This window comes from Sturnira hondurensis, unplaced genomic scaffold, assembly GCF_014824575.4.
Source record: "Sturnira hondurensis isolate 20B ecotype Veracruz unplaced genomic scaffold, ASM1482457v3 Scaffold0004271, whole genome shotgun sequence".
NCBI lineage: Eukaryota > Metazoa > Chordata > Mammalia > Chiroptera > Phyllostomidae > Sturnira > Sturnira hondurensis.
In genome coordinates, this window is record NW_028076902.1 from 2554981 (window position 1) to 2571929 (window position 16949).

The 16949-nt window shown below is 40.9% G+C and overlaps 1 pseudogene; it reads right to left on the bottom strand.

Annotated features, from left to right (window-relative positions):
* Positions 1–9869: 9869 nt before the first annotated feature.
* LOC118986463 (40S ribosomal protein SA-like) lies at positions 9870–10719 on the bottom strand (annotated as a pseudogene).
* Positions 10720–16949: the final 6230 nt, after the last annotated feature.

Genomic DNA, 16949 nt, shown 5'->3' on the forward strand with positions numbered 1-16949 from the left:
ATGCTTGTGGGTAGCTGCGGAAGTGACTGAAAATTGGTAGAGAGCCGAGCAAGCGCACTGTTCCTCCCTCTCAGACCCCTCCCCTGCATACAGCACCACAAGGCAGCTATGGGGTGGCTTTCCCTGCCCTGGCAAATACCTAAGGCTCCACCCCTTACTGCATAACAGGCATGCTGAAACAAACAAACAAAAATGTCCCAAATCAAGGAACAGATCAAAGTTCCAGAAAAAATACAACAAAGCAATGAAGAGATAGTCAACCTATCAGATGCAGAGTTCAAAACACTGGTAATCAGAATGCGCACAGAAATGGCTGAGTGTGGTCACAAAACAAAGAAACAAGTGAAGGCTATGAAGAGTGAAATAAAGGAAAATGTACAGGAACCAACAGTGATGGGAAGGAAATCAGGACTCAAATCAATGATTCAGAAGACAAGGAAGAAATAAACATTCAACCAGAACAGAACGAAGAAGCAAGATTTCAAAAGAAATGAGGAGAGGCTTAGGAACCTCTGAGACAACTTTAAACATTCCAACATCCAAATCATAGGGGTGCCAGAAGGAGAAGAGGAAGAGCAAGAAATGGAAAACTTATTTGAAAACATAATGAAGGAGAACTTCCCCAATCTGCCAAAGGAAATAGACTTTTAGGAAACCTGGGAAGCTCAGAGAGTCCCAAAGAAGATGGACCCAAAGAAGCACACACCAAGGCACATCAGAATTACATTACTCAAGATGAAAGATAAGGAGAGAATCTTGAAGGTAGCAAGAGGAAAGGAGACAGTTACCTGCAAAGGAGTTCCCATGAGACTATCAACTTATTTCTCAAAAGAGACTTTACAGGCAAGAAGGGGCTGGCAAGAGGTATTCCAAGTCATGAAATGCAGGGACCTACATGCAAGATTGCTCTATCCAGCAAGGCTATCATTTAGAATGGGAGGGGAGATAAAGTGCTTCCCAGATTAGGTAAAGTTAAAGTAGTTCATCATCACCAAGCCCTTATGATATGAAATATTGAAGGGACTTCTCTGAGAAAAAGAAGATCAAAACTATGAACAGCAAAATGACAACAAACTCACAACTATCAACAACTGAACCTAAAAATAAAAACAACCTAAGCAAACATTGAAGACAGGAACAGAGTCACAGAAATGGAGACCACATGGAGGATCATCAGCGGGGGAGGGGGAGGGGGAGAATGGGGGGGAAAGGTACAGGGAATACAAAGCATAAATGTTATGTACAAAATAGACAGGGGATGATTAAGAATAGTATAAGNTCTGTAGTTTTGCTGCAATTTTGATGTGGTTGTATAAGGATTCAATTACCACATTTACCTACACTGACATATTGACTGGAAGTAAATGGCAATTTTTTAAAATTTCCTTTGAATTGTTTATTGCAAATGTACAGAAATATAGCTGATTTCTGTGCAATGATTTTCAATCCTACAGATTTGCTGAATTCATTGGTAGCTCTAACAGTTTTTTGTGGAAACGTGTGATTTTACATATTAGATCGTGTCATCTGTATTCAAAGATAACTTTACTTCTTCCTTTCCAGTTTGGATGCCTTTTATTTCTTTTTCTTGCCTAATTGCTGTGGTTTGAAAATCCAGAACTATGTGGAATAGCAATAGTGAAAACTGGCATTGTTGCCTTATTGCTAATCTTACAAGAAAAGCTTAGCCTAGCCCTGGCTGGTGTAGCTCAGTGGATTGAGCACAGGCCTGCGAACCACACAATGTCGGTTTGATTCCCAGTCAGGGCACATGCCTGGGTTGCAGGCCAGTTCCCAGTAGGGGACGCACGAGAGGCAACCACATATTGATATTTCTCTCTCTCTCTCCTTCCCTTTCCCTCTAAGATAAATAAATAAAATCTTTTTTAAAAAAAAGAAAAATGCTTAGCCTTTCACCACTGAGTATCATGTTAGCTGTGGATTTTTCATACATGCTTTTTTTATTGTGTTAAAGAATTTCCCTATAAGTCCTGGTTTATTGAGTGTTTTTATATTTAGGGTTTGGAAAGGCTGCTTCCTTACCATTTGGGTGATTGTGTGGTTTTATTCTTTCCCTTTACTAATATGATTTACTACATTTATTAATTTTAGTATTTTGAATCATCCTTCCATTCTACGAATAAATCCCACTTGGTCATGTGATAGTCCTTTTGATATATTGCTCAGTGTGATTTACTAGTATTTTATTAAGTATTTGCATCTATATTCAGAAAGGATTTTCACGTGTAGTTTCTTTTCTTGTAGTACCTTTGTATAGTTTCATATTGAAGTAATGGTGGCCTAATAAAGTGAGTGAAGAAATGCCCTTTCTGGGCTGGAAAGAAGTATTCCAAGTCATGAAATCCAAAGACCTACAGCCAAGATTGCTTTATCCAGCAAAACTTTCATTTAGAATGGAAGGACAGATAAAGTGCTTCTCAGATAAGGTCAAGTTCAAGGAGTTCATCATGACCAAGCCCTTATTATATGAAATGCTAAAGGGACTTACATAAGAAAAAGATGATGAAAAATATTAACAGTGAAAGGACAGCAAACACACAGTTATTAACAACCACACCTAAAACAAAAGCAAACCAAGAAGACAGCTAGATCAGGAGTGGAACCATAGAAATGAAGAACACATGGAGGGTTAGCAACAGGGGAGTGGGAGGAAGAGAAGGGGGGAGAAGGAACAGAAAATAGCATAGATGGTAGGTAGAAAATAGATAGGGGGAGGGCGAGAATAGTGGGGGAAATATAGAGTCTAAAGAAATTGAGACATGTAGTTATAAACTAAGGGGGGAGAATAGTGGGGGAGGGAGTGTGCGGGTGGAGGGGAATGTAGGGGGAAATAGAACAACTGTAATGGTATAATCAATAAAATATATTTTTTTAAAAATTAAAAAATAAAACAAAGCTCAGAGAAAATGTTGATAAATGTAATGTTTAACAGACACTGATATACAAATCAGTCTATACTTTTTTATTATTGAGGGTTCTATAATATAGTTAAGTGTTAGGAGAAAGCATAGTGTTCAGATTAGACAGATTTAGTTTCAAATAAAGTTTCGATTAAACACCAACATGGAAACTTTTACAAGTTAAACTCTCTGAGCCTTAGTTTTCTCACCTGTAAAGTAAAGATGTCATAATGAGAGGCAATCTATATAAAGCAGTTAGCCAAGTAGTGCTGCAAAAAATATACTCACTAAACATTAGCCCCAAAATATGTAACACAGATTCAGTAAATGGTCACTGTTTTCAACAGACATTACCTGAAAGGGTTGGTTCCAATTGCTGGGACCATGATATCAGGTGGCACTTCCAACACTGTTGATACAGACATTCTTAAAGTGTAGCCCCTGCCTTCTGGATTTCTCTAGGCGTGCTGGGAAGCTGCTTTCAAAGTCTTACGTAGGAACTTATGACTGTTCACAAAGTTTAGGTTCATTACCAACATTATTTTTTTTTCTCAAAAAAATTATAGGGCTCCAGTACTTCAGCATGTGGAAAACTTAAGGGATAGGGGACTTTTTTTAGTTTTGAGTAAGTACAAGTTGAAATAATATGAATTAGGAAGATTTCAAGAGCTTGGCCAGTCTAGCTGATGTAACCACAAGTTGGATTCTCCTATTCTTGGGACCACCAAGACCATAAGTCTGGGTTGGCCAGGAACAACCAGGATGGACCATCAGATGAAGCCTGTGGGTGCAGCCTCTTCTGAGACTTAACCCAGAAAGCAATGACTTTAGCCCTGGCTCAGTAGTTTCATTGGTTGGAGCATTGTCCTGATATTCCAAGGTTGAAGGTTTGGTCCCCAGTTGGGACACATACAAGAGTCAACTGATGGATCCATCAATGTGTGGAACAAAAGATCTGTTTCTCTGTCTCTTTCTCCCCTTCTCCCACTGCCTTTCTTTCTAAAATCAACCAATGATTTTTTTTTTTTAGAAGAAGTGGCTTCAGCCAAGAGGAGCATTTGAGTATACTGGGTAGGAAGTGGGAGACAGAGGTAGTTTTTAAATGAAAAACCTGCATCTATTCAACTCTACTTTTACTGGTTATGTGACCTTAGACAAGACATTTAACCTTGATAATCCACAGTTTTGTTAATGGTAAAGTGAGACAAACTTAGCCACATGCTTATCCTAAAGCAAAAGCATGATAAATGTGGGTCATTATTGTTACTAAGAGATAACTCAGTAAAGACATTGAAGCCTGCACAAAAGCACCAACAGCCAAGAGGCAATGGGTAGAATGACCTCTGCACAGGAAGTGCAGGAGTCCTGGGCCAGTACTCAAAGAATAAAGTGAAGCCCCTCCTTCTTGCTTTCCATGCCTTCACCATCTGCTATCACTCCTGCCTTGTTTCAGGCCCTCATCATCTCACACTGGGACCTGCTAGTCTCCAGCTTCCTCCATCCATATCATCTCCTATTCATCTCCTATTCTCCCCAGTACTGACAGACAATATTTCCTGCAAAGAAAACCCAATCAAATTGCCAGTCTACTGAAAACCCTTCGATAAGGATTCTGGCAAGGATGGCCCCAACTCCTTGGCATGGCCCCTAAGCCTGCTATGACCAGGCAAGTCCTTTCACCTCTTGCATCACCTGCACACTGGAGAATTCTGGAAGCCAGACAAGGGTAAGCTTTACTTTGTGGCTCCCCAGCAGCTGAGGTACCTCCATGGAGGCAGAGAAACTGCATTTATCTAAGCATTTACTTTCTATCAGTTCTCATCTTTCACTGCACTGTCACCTGAGGAGTTCATAAAATACCCAATGCCCAGGCCACCTTCCAGACCAATTATATCAGTCCCTGGGGTGGGACTCAGGCATCAACATTTTTAAACTCCTCAGGCCATTCTGATATGCAGTCAAGGTTGCAGATCACAACTACACATTTGTTCTTGTCTCTTAAAAAATGGAGTCTTATCACTTGTTTGAAGTCCAAATGTGTCAGACTCAAATTTTATTATCAACCACCTGCTAATTATTGCTTACTTTGGGAGAAACATTGATCAATTTCAGAAAGAAGATGTCAGGGAAGTGAAGATGCATGATCAATTCAGGAAGTGGGAGGCCAGCCCAGTCTCCCGCAAGGCCCATGGTTTTACAAACATGTTCCTGAATGTCAGTGAGCATGAATTCTAGTGGCCTGGGCAGCTCTCTGTGGAACAGCCTGGTTCCATCCAACTTGGCACAGCAGGACCAGCACAGGGAGGGAGGAAGTGACTCAGGGTTGTCCTCTCCCCCACCACAGGACCAGGCTGTAACCTTTAGTGAAAGAACAGGTAAAAATAGCAGCAGCACTTTAGGAAGAACTCAGAATTTTTAGATTTTGGACCATCTGATTATATAACTAAGGGTATATGATCCAAGGAAGGGCAGGTAAGATTTATCATCTTTTGCATGTCCTGGGTTAGGTAACCTATGTGAGTCTTGTCTTAATTTTCACAAGGACTTTTTCAGGTTGGTGGTGTCACCTACTTTTTATAAGTGAGGAGCTGGTAAGAGGAGATGACACATTGGAATCACCCAGCTGGCAAATAGCAGAGAAGGACAATTGCTGGCACCCGCAACAGAGGGCATGCTGTGCACCTTTGATCGCTGGCTCCTTGGTACTGCCTGTCCAAGCACTCACGCTCCTGCCTGCCTCTTGGCTCAGCCCTAATGCTGACTCTGAGGTAGGGCTGGGCATGACATTCCCAGGAGCCAGTTTGCTGCTTGGCTGTATTCTAGTGTTCATGTGAAGACATGGTGAGAGATGAGAACAGGGTTTTATGCAGGAGGCCTTGTATTCCAGGAAACCCTGAAGGGCTTGTATCCTGTAGGCAGTAAAAGTTCACTAAAGAGTATTAACAGAAGATGGACCTGTGCCATACAGGTTTCAGTAAGACGCACCTGGCAAAACTACCTATGGTGGACTATGAAGGAGTGAACAGAGCCTAGAAAATTAGTTGGAAGACTCTGCAAGTGCTCAGATTATGTTTTCTAAATACTGTTTACTGCTAAAAAGAACCAAGGGGGTTCTTAGGAAAGTGGTCATTTCCAGGTCTGGGGCAAAAACTGAGACAGAAAGAAAAGGAACAAACACCAAAGGACCACTGAGGTCATGTCGAAGGACACAGGCATCAGCCTGAGAATTTCCCACTGGCTAGAGGTGGGATGATTTCAATAAAAGGGAATAATGACTGAAAAGGATTGAATCATGCCAACTACATAAAAATCTGTGAGTGCAAAACAGTGTACCATCCCATCCTCTTCCCCCAAGAAACAGAAACAAAACAAAGTGAAACAAAACAGAAAATATAGCTCATTGGTCAACTACCTTTAGAAGTTGCTGGGGCCCCAACTCTATTCTGAAGGTTGATAAATGAAGGAAAATAATGATCCATTTATCCTACTTTTCTAATTCTTGTAGGACAATAAAATAGTTGATGAGGAAATGGTTTTCTTTATAGAAAGATCACAATCAGTAATTAATTGGGTAGGAATGTTAGAATTAGAAAATCACCGATTTGCAACTCCTTGAAATAATGAATCAAGGCAAAGATCATCAACGGCTTTGAAAACCATGAAGTGAAGGTTGATAAAGTGAACATTTTAAGGTGGGAGGGTCCTCTCAGAGAGGGAGAGAGAGGTCTTAAATAATTGTAACATAAAATAAATAAATGCCAAAATTATACACACATTCTGTGGTCTCTTTCAAATATTTAAGTTTAACACTAAGCACCTTTTAACACACTCCCTGGTGATGGTATTATAATGAAATTTGGAGATAAGAGCTTTCATGAGGGTACTCCACCCTACATCCTCAATCCAGGCTCCATTACAGACTGCTGGACCCGTCTCAGAAGACCTCCTAGGTGGGAAAACAATAATACCAATTCCTGCCCTCCAATTCTATCCTACCCTGCAGTGCAGCTATGGTGATAGTGCAGGCTTCTCTGCAATGATAATTGCGCCCACATTTACCCATATATCTGCACCCACTCATTCTGCCTTTCCATCCACGACCTTGGATTACCTTAGCTATGTGCTTATCAGAGTCTACCCACCACTTAACACTAAATGGCACCTTCTCTGGCAAACTCAACAACATTATTCTAGAAATTTTCTTGCTACATTATTATTTTCCCTTCTTTGTGGAATGATTAACATTAACATAGAAATCTGTTTATTACTTCTCACTAAAAATGGTTTTTCTTGAGCCCGCTTCTCCACCAACTTCCACCCAATTTCTTAGCTCCCATTTATAAAAAAAAACTCCTTGAAAGACTTACCTATACTTGCTGTATCTGATTCCTCTCCTCCCACCTTTTCTTAAACACATTCTACTCCCATTTCATTCTTGCTGACCCCCTTCCTCTCTATACAAGGATAAGTCCCATCCTTATGTTCCTTTATCTGCCAGCAGCATGTGGTGCAGTTCTTTACGTCCTCCTTTTTGAGGTATCTTCTCTGGGCTTCCATGACGCCAACATATTCCTCAGAATTGCTTCTTACTTCACTTGTTGCTCCTTCTGAGACTCCTTTGCTGATTCCTTCTCTCTCTCTAACTTCTTAACATCATGGGGCACTGGGGCTCAGTCCTTGATCCTTTCCTTGGTTTAGGCATTTTATTGATTTGCCTAAATCCACCCATAGGTGGATCCTCCCAACTTTAAATGCCAGCCCAGATCTCTGAAACCCCGGACTTGTGTACCACCCTGTCACCATCTCCCTTGGTTCTCTAATGAACCTTCCAAACAACATGTGGAAAGCTGGTCTCAATAGATCCTCTAAAACCTTTTCCGCCCGCAACATTCCCTATCTTCAGGTGATGGCAGTTCTGTTCTTACAGTTGCTCAAGCTCAGTAGTGTGATCCCTTCTTTCTTTCACAACCCACATCTAGTCCTTCAAGAAATTCTATTGGCTGTACCATGAAAATATCCAGAATCTGACAACTTCTCAAAACTTCCACTATGAACACTCTGCTTCCTCCCATCATCAGTTCATGCCCAAGTAACTGTAGGCCTTTTGTGGCAGAGACAGGCCAGCTGCTCTCAGAATCCCATTTTCTCTTCTTCCTGGGAATATATCTAGACCACATTCTCCATCCACCCTGGCAGTTAGGTGCAGCCATTTGAGTTGTAGCTGACAGAAAGTGAGTGAAAGTGAGATGTAGCACCTCCAGGCCTGGCGATAAAAACCTCCCACCAGCTTGATGCAGACAGGTTTTCCTCCTTCTCACCCAACCTCAATACAGCATCCAGAGCGACCCTTTTAAAACATCAGTCAGATCATATCATGGCCAAACCCTTTACAGCACTCCTCGTTTCCCTCCGATAAAAGCCAGAGTCCCACCAATGGCTACAGGGGCCTCTGTGATGGCTGCTCTGACCTTATCCCCACTATCTCCACCCCACTACTTTGGCCACACAAGGCCACACACTTTGGCCTTGTGCCACCACACACGAGGCACTCTTTCACCTAGGCTTTGCTTAGATGATTTCCTGACTGAAGCCCCAGACTAGCTTCCTCACTTCCTTCAAGTATTTGCTCAAGTATCATCTTTGTGATGGGATCTATCCTGATTAGCCTATCAGAATCACCACCCTTGTTCCAGCATGCTCAGCTTTCCTTTTCCTACTCTATTCTTCCTTTTCACAGCACAGAATTTGCCACCTCCTAGTATACTCTATAACTTGCTTATTGTTTATTATCTTTTTTTCCGGCTGCTCTAACCATCCTTCTAGAACGTAAACTCCCTGGCAGTCAGAGGAACTGTATCTCTTTTGTTCAATAATGTATTCCAACCACTTAGAAGAGTGTGTGGCACACAGAAGCTATCTAATAAGTATTCGTGGACTCAATTAATTAACCCCATTAATATTATTAGAGGGCTATTTCTATTTTATAGGATTATATATTATTTATGCAATTGTTTTTATAAGTTAATTACTTAGCACCTACTGTGCATTTAGCACTGTGGGGATACAATAAAGGACATATTCTTAGCCACTGTCTCCATCTCCTCACTTCTAATTCCTTCCCTGAACCATTCTAATCTAACTTCTTCCCCATCATGAACAGAAATGATTCTTGTCAAGGTCACCAGTGACCTTCAGGTTGCTAGAACTAATGAGCATTTCCAAGTTGTCATCCCAATGAGACATGTTAGCAGTAGTTGACTGAATACCCAATCTCATACTTAGAAGCACTAGAGCTCCTTAACAGGACCACTCACTCTCTCATGGGAACACCCTGGCCCTGGGCTTCTGAGTCACCATGCCATCTCAGTTTCCCTCCTGCCTCATCACAGCTTCATCACAGCCTCCTGTGCAAGAACACATCCTTCTCTACCCAGCTCTTAAATTATGTTTTTTCCTACAGATCAGTTTGAAGCACTTTACACTTTCTAGTTGAGTTCATCTGTACTAATGGCTTTAACTGATATTCTTTTCTTATGATCCTCAGATATATCTTCACTGACCTTGGGGCTCATATGCAATTGACCCTGTCAACATTTCCACTTGGATGTCTCCAAGTCACTGTGTCCAGACTTGGCTTCCCGTCTTCTCTTCCTCACCATCCATCCAACGCCCATACCAGACACTTGGGAAGGAGTCTTGACATTTACCTACCTCTCACGCTGCAGTTTCTCCTACTGCAACAGGCTACCATCTCTCTCCCCAATTCTGCCCTAATTTACTTTTTGCAATCAGAAAAATCTTCTAAAAACTCAAAAATTATGACCATCTTTTCTCTATTTAAAATTATTTACTATCTTTCTTTTTTTGTTTATTTTTTGTTTTCTTTTTAAAAAACTGTTTATTTTCCATCAACTTTATTTCCATGTTAAGAGTTTGTGGAAGAACAGTCTAGGACGACTCAGTGGCTATTCCTACCCACTCAGTGACCTGAGCAGTGGGTTGCAAACCAGTCTTCAGTGGCAGTTTGAGCACTCCAGGCTTCAGCAGGAAACTGCTGAATGGGATCAAAGGGTACCTGAGCCTTCAGACTGGTTTATGACCGCAGGTTGAACAGCAGTAAACTCAGTGACTGGTGTAGTCAATTTACCTGAAATTCCTCCTTTTCCTTTTCAAATCTCTCAGAACCTCTATAGAAGTAGAGATCAGGCACGACCTCCCATTTGTGTTCATGGGACATGGCACCACACATGTGCAGAACTTCGGGCCAGCATCAGAACTCCTCAGCATCTACCACATCAGAGCCACTGAATGAGCCTCCTTGTTGTTGCCAGAAATGGCAATGTCCACATAGTGCAGAGGAGAGCCTGTGTGACACAGAGCAATTGTGTACAGGTTAACATAAGATGTCTCTGTGAGAAGTTAGTGGTCAGCCCGAGGATCAGTAGCCACTGGAAGTCACAGCTCCCAGCAGGCTGCCTGGATCTAGTTAATGAAGCTTCCAGGAGTGAATCAGCCAGCAATAGCAGTGGGTCTAGTAGCAGCAGCAACCTTCAGCACAGCTCTCTGGCCAGTGTTCCTATAGGTCGTGACACTGACATTGTCAGGTTTTCATTGGCAGCAGTGGCTTGAGCTGCCAGCAGAAGCTTCTCAGATTTATGATGTGGACACCATCACTCTGCCTTTTGTGGATGTACTGCTCCACTTGGAAGTGAAGGTTGGTGCCACCTGAATTGGATCCTACTGCAGGAAATCTGAGGCCATCCTTCTTCTTCACTGGCAAAACATTAAGGGCTCCAGATATTGTTCAAGTTTCTTTTTAAGTTAGAGTGGGAATAGAGAACGATGATATACGATTCCCTATCTGGATAATATGGAAAGGCTTCCTTTGGCTTTCTGTTTTTTAAAATAAAAATTCAAGTCTTTGACATAGCCGGCAAAGAATACAGACTTGGGAAGACTTCCGGCCAAGATGGAGGCATAGGTAGACACACTATGACTCTTCGCGCAACAAAAGAAGGACAACAACTAATTTAAAAGCAAAAAAACAACCAGAACTGACAGAAAATCAAACTGTATGTAAGTCCAACACCACAGAGTTAAAGAATAAATATTAATTCAAACCAGTAGGAGGGAAGGGGGTGGGCAGCTGGTTGTAGAGGAACACGGCAAGGCCAAGGCTGGAGGCCTGGGGGAGACAGGGTGATGGCAGTGGATTGGGTGAGGTGCCAGCTGGCAGAGCAGCTGCTCCCACATGTGAGTGCAGATAAACTGGGAGGAATAACTGGGGAGCAAGACAGACCATGCAACCCAGGGTTCCAGTGTGAAAAATAAAGCCTCAAAACCTCTGACTGCAAAAACCTGTGGGGGTTGAAGAGGCTGGAGAAACTCCCAGTCTCAGAAGAGAGTTCATTGGAGAGACCCACAGGGTCCTAGAACACACAAAACCACCAACTCAGGAATCAGCACCAGAAAGGCCCAATATGCTTGTGGGTAGCTGCGGAAGTGACTGAAAATTGGTAGAGAGCCAAGCAAGCGCACTGTTCCTCCCTCTCAGACCCCTCCCCTGCATACAGCACCACAAGGCAGCTATGGGGTGGCTTTCCCTGCCCTGGCAAATACCTAAGGCTCCACCCCTTACTGCATAACAGGCATGCTGAAACAAACAAACAAAAATGTCCCAAATCAAGGAACAGATCAAAGCTCCAGAAAAAATACAACAAAGCAATGGAGAGATAGTCAACCTATCAGATGCAGAGTTCAAAACACTGGTAATCAGAATGCGCACAGAAATGGCTGAGTGTGGTCACAAAACAAAGAAACAAGTGAAGGCTATGAAGAGTGAAATAAAGGAAAATGTACAGGAACCAACAGTGATGGGAAGGAAATCAGGACTCAAATCAATGATTCAGAAGACAAGGAAGAAATAAACATTCAACCAGAACAGAACGAAGAAGCAAGATTTCAAAAGAAATGAGGAGAGGCTTAGGAACCTCTGAGACAACTTTAAACATTCCAACATCCAAATCATAGGGGTGCCAGAAGGAGAAGAGGAAGAGCAAGAAATGGAAAACTTATTTGAAAACATAATGAAGGAGAACTTCCCCAATCTGCCAAAGGAAATAGACTTTTAGGAAACCTGGGAAGCTCAGAGAGTCCCAAAGAAGATGGACCCAAAGAAGCACACACCAAGGCACATCAGAATTACATTACTCAAGATGAAAGATAAGGAGAGAATCTTGAAGGTAGCAAGAGGAAAGGAGACAGTTACCTGCAAAGGAGTTCCCATGAGACTATCAACTTATTTCTCAAAAGAGACTTTACAGGCAAGAAGGGGCTGGCAAGAGGTATTCCAAGTCATGAAATGCAGGGACCTACATGCAAGATTGCTCTATCCAGCAAGGCTATCATTTAGAATGGGAGGGGAGATAAAGTGCTTCCCAGATTAGGTAAAGTTAAAGTAGTTCATCATCACCAAGCCCTTATGATATGAAATATTGAAGGGACTTCTCTGAGAAAAAGAAGATCAAAACTATGAACAGCAAAATGACAACAAACTCACAACTATCAACAACTGAACCTAAAAATAAAAACAACCTAAGCAAACATTGAAGACAGGAACAGAGTCACAGAAATGGAGACCACATGGAGGATCATCAGCGGGGGAGGGGGAGGGGGAGAATGGGGGGGAAAGGTACAGGGAATACAAAGCATAAATGTTATGTACAAAATAGACAAGGGATGGTTAAGAACAGTATAGGAAATGGAGAAGCTGAAGAACTTCTATGTACAATCCATGAACATGAACTAAAGGAGAGGGAGCAGGTAGGAAGGAACATACAGGACAGAGGGGAATAAAGAGAGTGAAATGGAACAACTGTAATAGCATAATCAATAAAATATATTTTGAAAAAATAAAAAAATAGCCTTGGGTCCTGCTCATTCACCTCCTTGACTTTACCATAACCACTTCTTCCCTTACTCCCTGTTACCCAGGAGTGTAGTGGGTCCTCAAATGATCCTCACTTCAAGATCCTCACAAGCTGCTTTCTCCTAGCTGGTCTGATTCATCCTTCATAATCTAGTTTAAGAATTACTTCCTTAGAGAGCTTTCACTGTGCCTCCAGTTAAGCCCCAGACCCCTGTCTTAGTCAGCTCAGGCTGTTGTAGCAGGGTACACCAGACTGGGTGGCTTAAATAACAGAAATTTTTTGTGGAGGTCAGAAACCTGTGGTCAAGGCACTGACAAACCTATTTTCCAGTGAGAGCCCACTTCCTTGTTATAGATGGCCAACTGACTGGGTTGCCACCTGACTGAGAGGAAGCAATTATCTTTCTGTGCTTTTATTTCTTTTCTTTTTATTTTTAAAATATTTTATGTATTTACTTTCAGAGAGAGTGGGAAGGGAAGGAGAGTATCATTGATGTGTGAGAGAAGCATCAATTGGTTGCCTCTCTTATGCCCCAGCTGGGGACCTGGCCCACAACCCAGGCATGTTCCCTGACAGGGAATAAAATCAATAACCTTTTGATTCACAGGCTGGCACTCAATCCACTGAGCTACATCAGCCAGGATTGTGTTTCTTTTTATAATTGTACTAATCCCAGTCATGAACTAAATCCCTCCCAAAGGCTGGCTTTCTAATATCATCCCATATGCAGTAAAAATTTTAAGATGTGAATTTGTGGGGGACACAAATGTTTAGTTCATAACAGTCTGTATTATACACTCTCCTTAAACATTTTCATTTTAGTGTCTTGATATATATTGGTGTTATTATTTAATATCCTGATTGACCTGTTCATTCTAAGCTTCATTACGACGGGAGTCATACATGTTTTGTTAATCATTGAATTTCTAGCAGTAACATAGTATATAACATAGTTGGGTATAACATACTTAATATATAACATACTCAATACATATTTGATTTAAAAAGGAAGAAAAAAGGAATAAGGAAGGCAGGTGGGAAGAAAGAAGCTAATGGTGTCAGCCAAGCTCATTACTATGGTGAGTTTTGTAGGACGTAGAAATATTTTGTTCATACCAAACTTCTCATTGTGCACTTGACTATGATTTCAAATCCGAGTTGCCACAATGATCAGTTGACCAGTGCATGCAGAATGTGACCCCTGTACACAGCATGGCTATAATTTAACCATAGGTTGATTTTAAAAATGGAAACACTAAATTTAGAGGTCTGGTTTAGCCAGACAATGTCTAACAGAAGAGCTAACCAAAATATTCACAAATGCAGCTTCCAAGTGCTTAACTTAGGTAATTTAATATCTCCAACTTTGGGTGAGGCAAAATACTCAGGTACACAAGAAAAGGTCAACAGTCACAAAAAAAGAATAAAATTATATTTTTTAGAATCTGTGTTCTTCCTTTCATTCAAAGGCACAAAATGTTTCTACACTTCAGCCTGAGAGAATGTTGAGTGGCCCTCAGGGAGTGTGAAGGCTTCTAAGCTTCAGACCAATCAGATTCTGTTGTCAGCAGAGCTCCCATTTAAAAATTTAGTCTTTCCATGAAAAAAAGGACTGTAATATAAATTCTGTGTGTGCAGAAGTCCTGATGCAGAGACATCTAAGTGGGAACATTGAAATACAGGATTGCTAAGACCCCGTGAGCAGAGAGAAGTTCTTGTTTGTGGCCTGGTCAGAGGCAAACACAGGGCCTCCATCACCCTCAAATTCTGCCTTTGCATCATGACTCCTCGAATTGGTGCAATAGCATCAATTGACCTACGATGAAATTTCTACAGTTTTAAATGATGCCTTTTACTTCAAAACATTTGTATTTGTATGGAAAATTCCAAATTTCAAATATTTAATTTTATCTGGGCCTGCTTGTTAGAAAATATTAGATAAAGGTTGTGTTTGTTTTCTGTTGCTTCCATAGCAAATCACAACACAAATTTATCTCCCAGTTCTATAGGTTAAGAGACCTATTAGGGTCTCACCGGGCTAGGTGTTGGCAGAATGCTTTCCTTTCTGGAGGCTCATGGAGGGACATCCTGTTCACTTGGATTGTTGACAGAACTCAGTTCCTTGAGATTGTACTAGGCACTGGTTTCTTTGCTGGCTGTCAGCAGAGGCCTATTCCCAGTTCCTAGAGGCCACTGTGTTTCTTGGCTCAAGGATCCCTCTCTATATCTTTAAAGCATGCTGTGGTGGGTTGAGTCCTTCTTCTGCTTTGAATCCCTCTTCCTTTCCCCCTCTCATTTGAATGCACCTGAGAAGTGTTCTTTATTTTTAAAGTCTCATGTGATTAGATTGAGCCCAGATGCATAATCTAAGTCCTTCTTGCCACAATGACTGCAGATGACTAATAAGTCATCTGCAAAGTAAGATATCATATTCCAGAGAGGTAAACATCTTTAGAGGTTCATTATTTTGCATATCTCAAAAGTGTTCATTTGATTTAAGGTGTGGTAAGTCCTAAAGAGATTTTCTTTAGAACTTTGAGGGGGCTTCTCTGTGAACCAAAAAGGTATTCTCATAAAATCTCTAGCATTACCGTTCTGATATTTAAGAGATTTAGGCATTCTCATTTCTTAGAGAACAACTTCATATTTTAGTGAATCTCAAAGAACATAATTACCCTGCCCACAGAGCTTTACACAGAGCCTCGATATCATTTTATTCCTTGAATTTTCTGTTTTGCCTTAGTCAACTATAATGTAAGTTACTTTTCCTTTTTGTATATATTTACCTTCTTTCTGTTAGGTCTTTTAGAGAGGGCCCAGATAAAAAACTTTCCCTATTTTCCCAAAGGGAGAAAGAGGTATCCAGGGGAGGAGAGTTTTCTCACTTGCCCTTCATGTCATTTCTATAAACTTTTGAATTTTTATGTAGCATTAGCATCCGAACTTTCCCGCAAGAACATTTTTAAACAGAACTGTTCATACAATTCTTTCATTTTCACTTCATGTTATAAGTATAATCATAGAATTCTAAAAATATCCAAGAATATATGTTTTCCTTCACATTCACTGAATTCATGCAGTTAATACAATTCAGCCATTAAGATACTGAAATAACTGGACTTCAAAACAGCTGAGTTAAGAAATACACCAATAATCTGATCAATATTTGGTTGTGTGATACCCAGGTGTTTTAAGATGTGACATTAAAGAAAGAAAAAGAATATATGTCCCATTTATCAGTTTATTTAGTTAATACACCTCAAATTTTAGTTTGCATTTCTGGTCACATTCTAAATTTACCCATGGTGTTGTCTCTCTTTTACATTTGGGAAAAAGTCAAGGGAAATGTTTAAAGTATAATGACAGTTAAAAAAGAGACTACAAAATAACTCACACAAGGTAATTTTTAAAATATATATTTCATAATGTAATTTTTCATGTATATAACAAAAGTATGAGGCATATATTTGTGTGTATGTATATACATGAAGGATACTGCATTAAGATGACAAAATTAACTGAATTTTTCACTTTTCCTCCATTCCTGAGTCTATTGAATTAAAGAAGATACATTTAAAACGCATAAATTTGCCCTGGCTGGTGTGGCTCAGGGGACTGAGCACCAGCCTGTGAACCAAAGGGTCATAGATTCCATTCCCAGTCAGGGCACATGCCTGGGCTTTGGGCCAGATCCCCAGTTGGGGGCATGTGAGAGGCAACTACACATTGATGTTTTTCTCCCTCTCTTTCTCCTTCCCTTTCTCTTTGAAATAAATAAAGTCTTTTTTTAAAAAGCATAAATTTACAATCAAGAAAAACACGAAAGGAAGTTAGCATTAGAAGACCAAAATTATTGAGACATTTCTGGGGGTGGGGAATAGAAAATAGATAAAACAGATTGATAATAGCTGTGACCACAAAAACCACCATAAGAGCCCAGATCACCATAAGAGAAGAAATGATTCAGAAAAATTCCAAGTTCAGAGAGAACAAATGGAAGGGGAAGGAAGGAGCCAGGGGCCAGTCCTTAAGGTGAGCGATTAATAATTGCATTAGAATTGAGAGGACTGTACAACACTCACCATATCTCGGGTTGTGT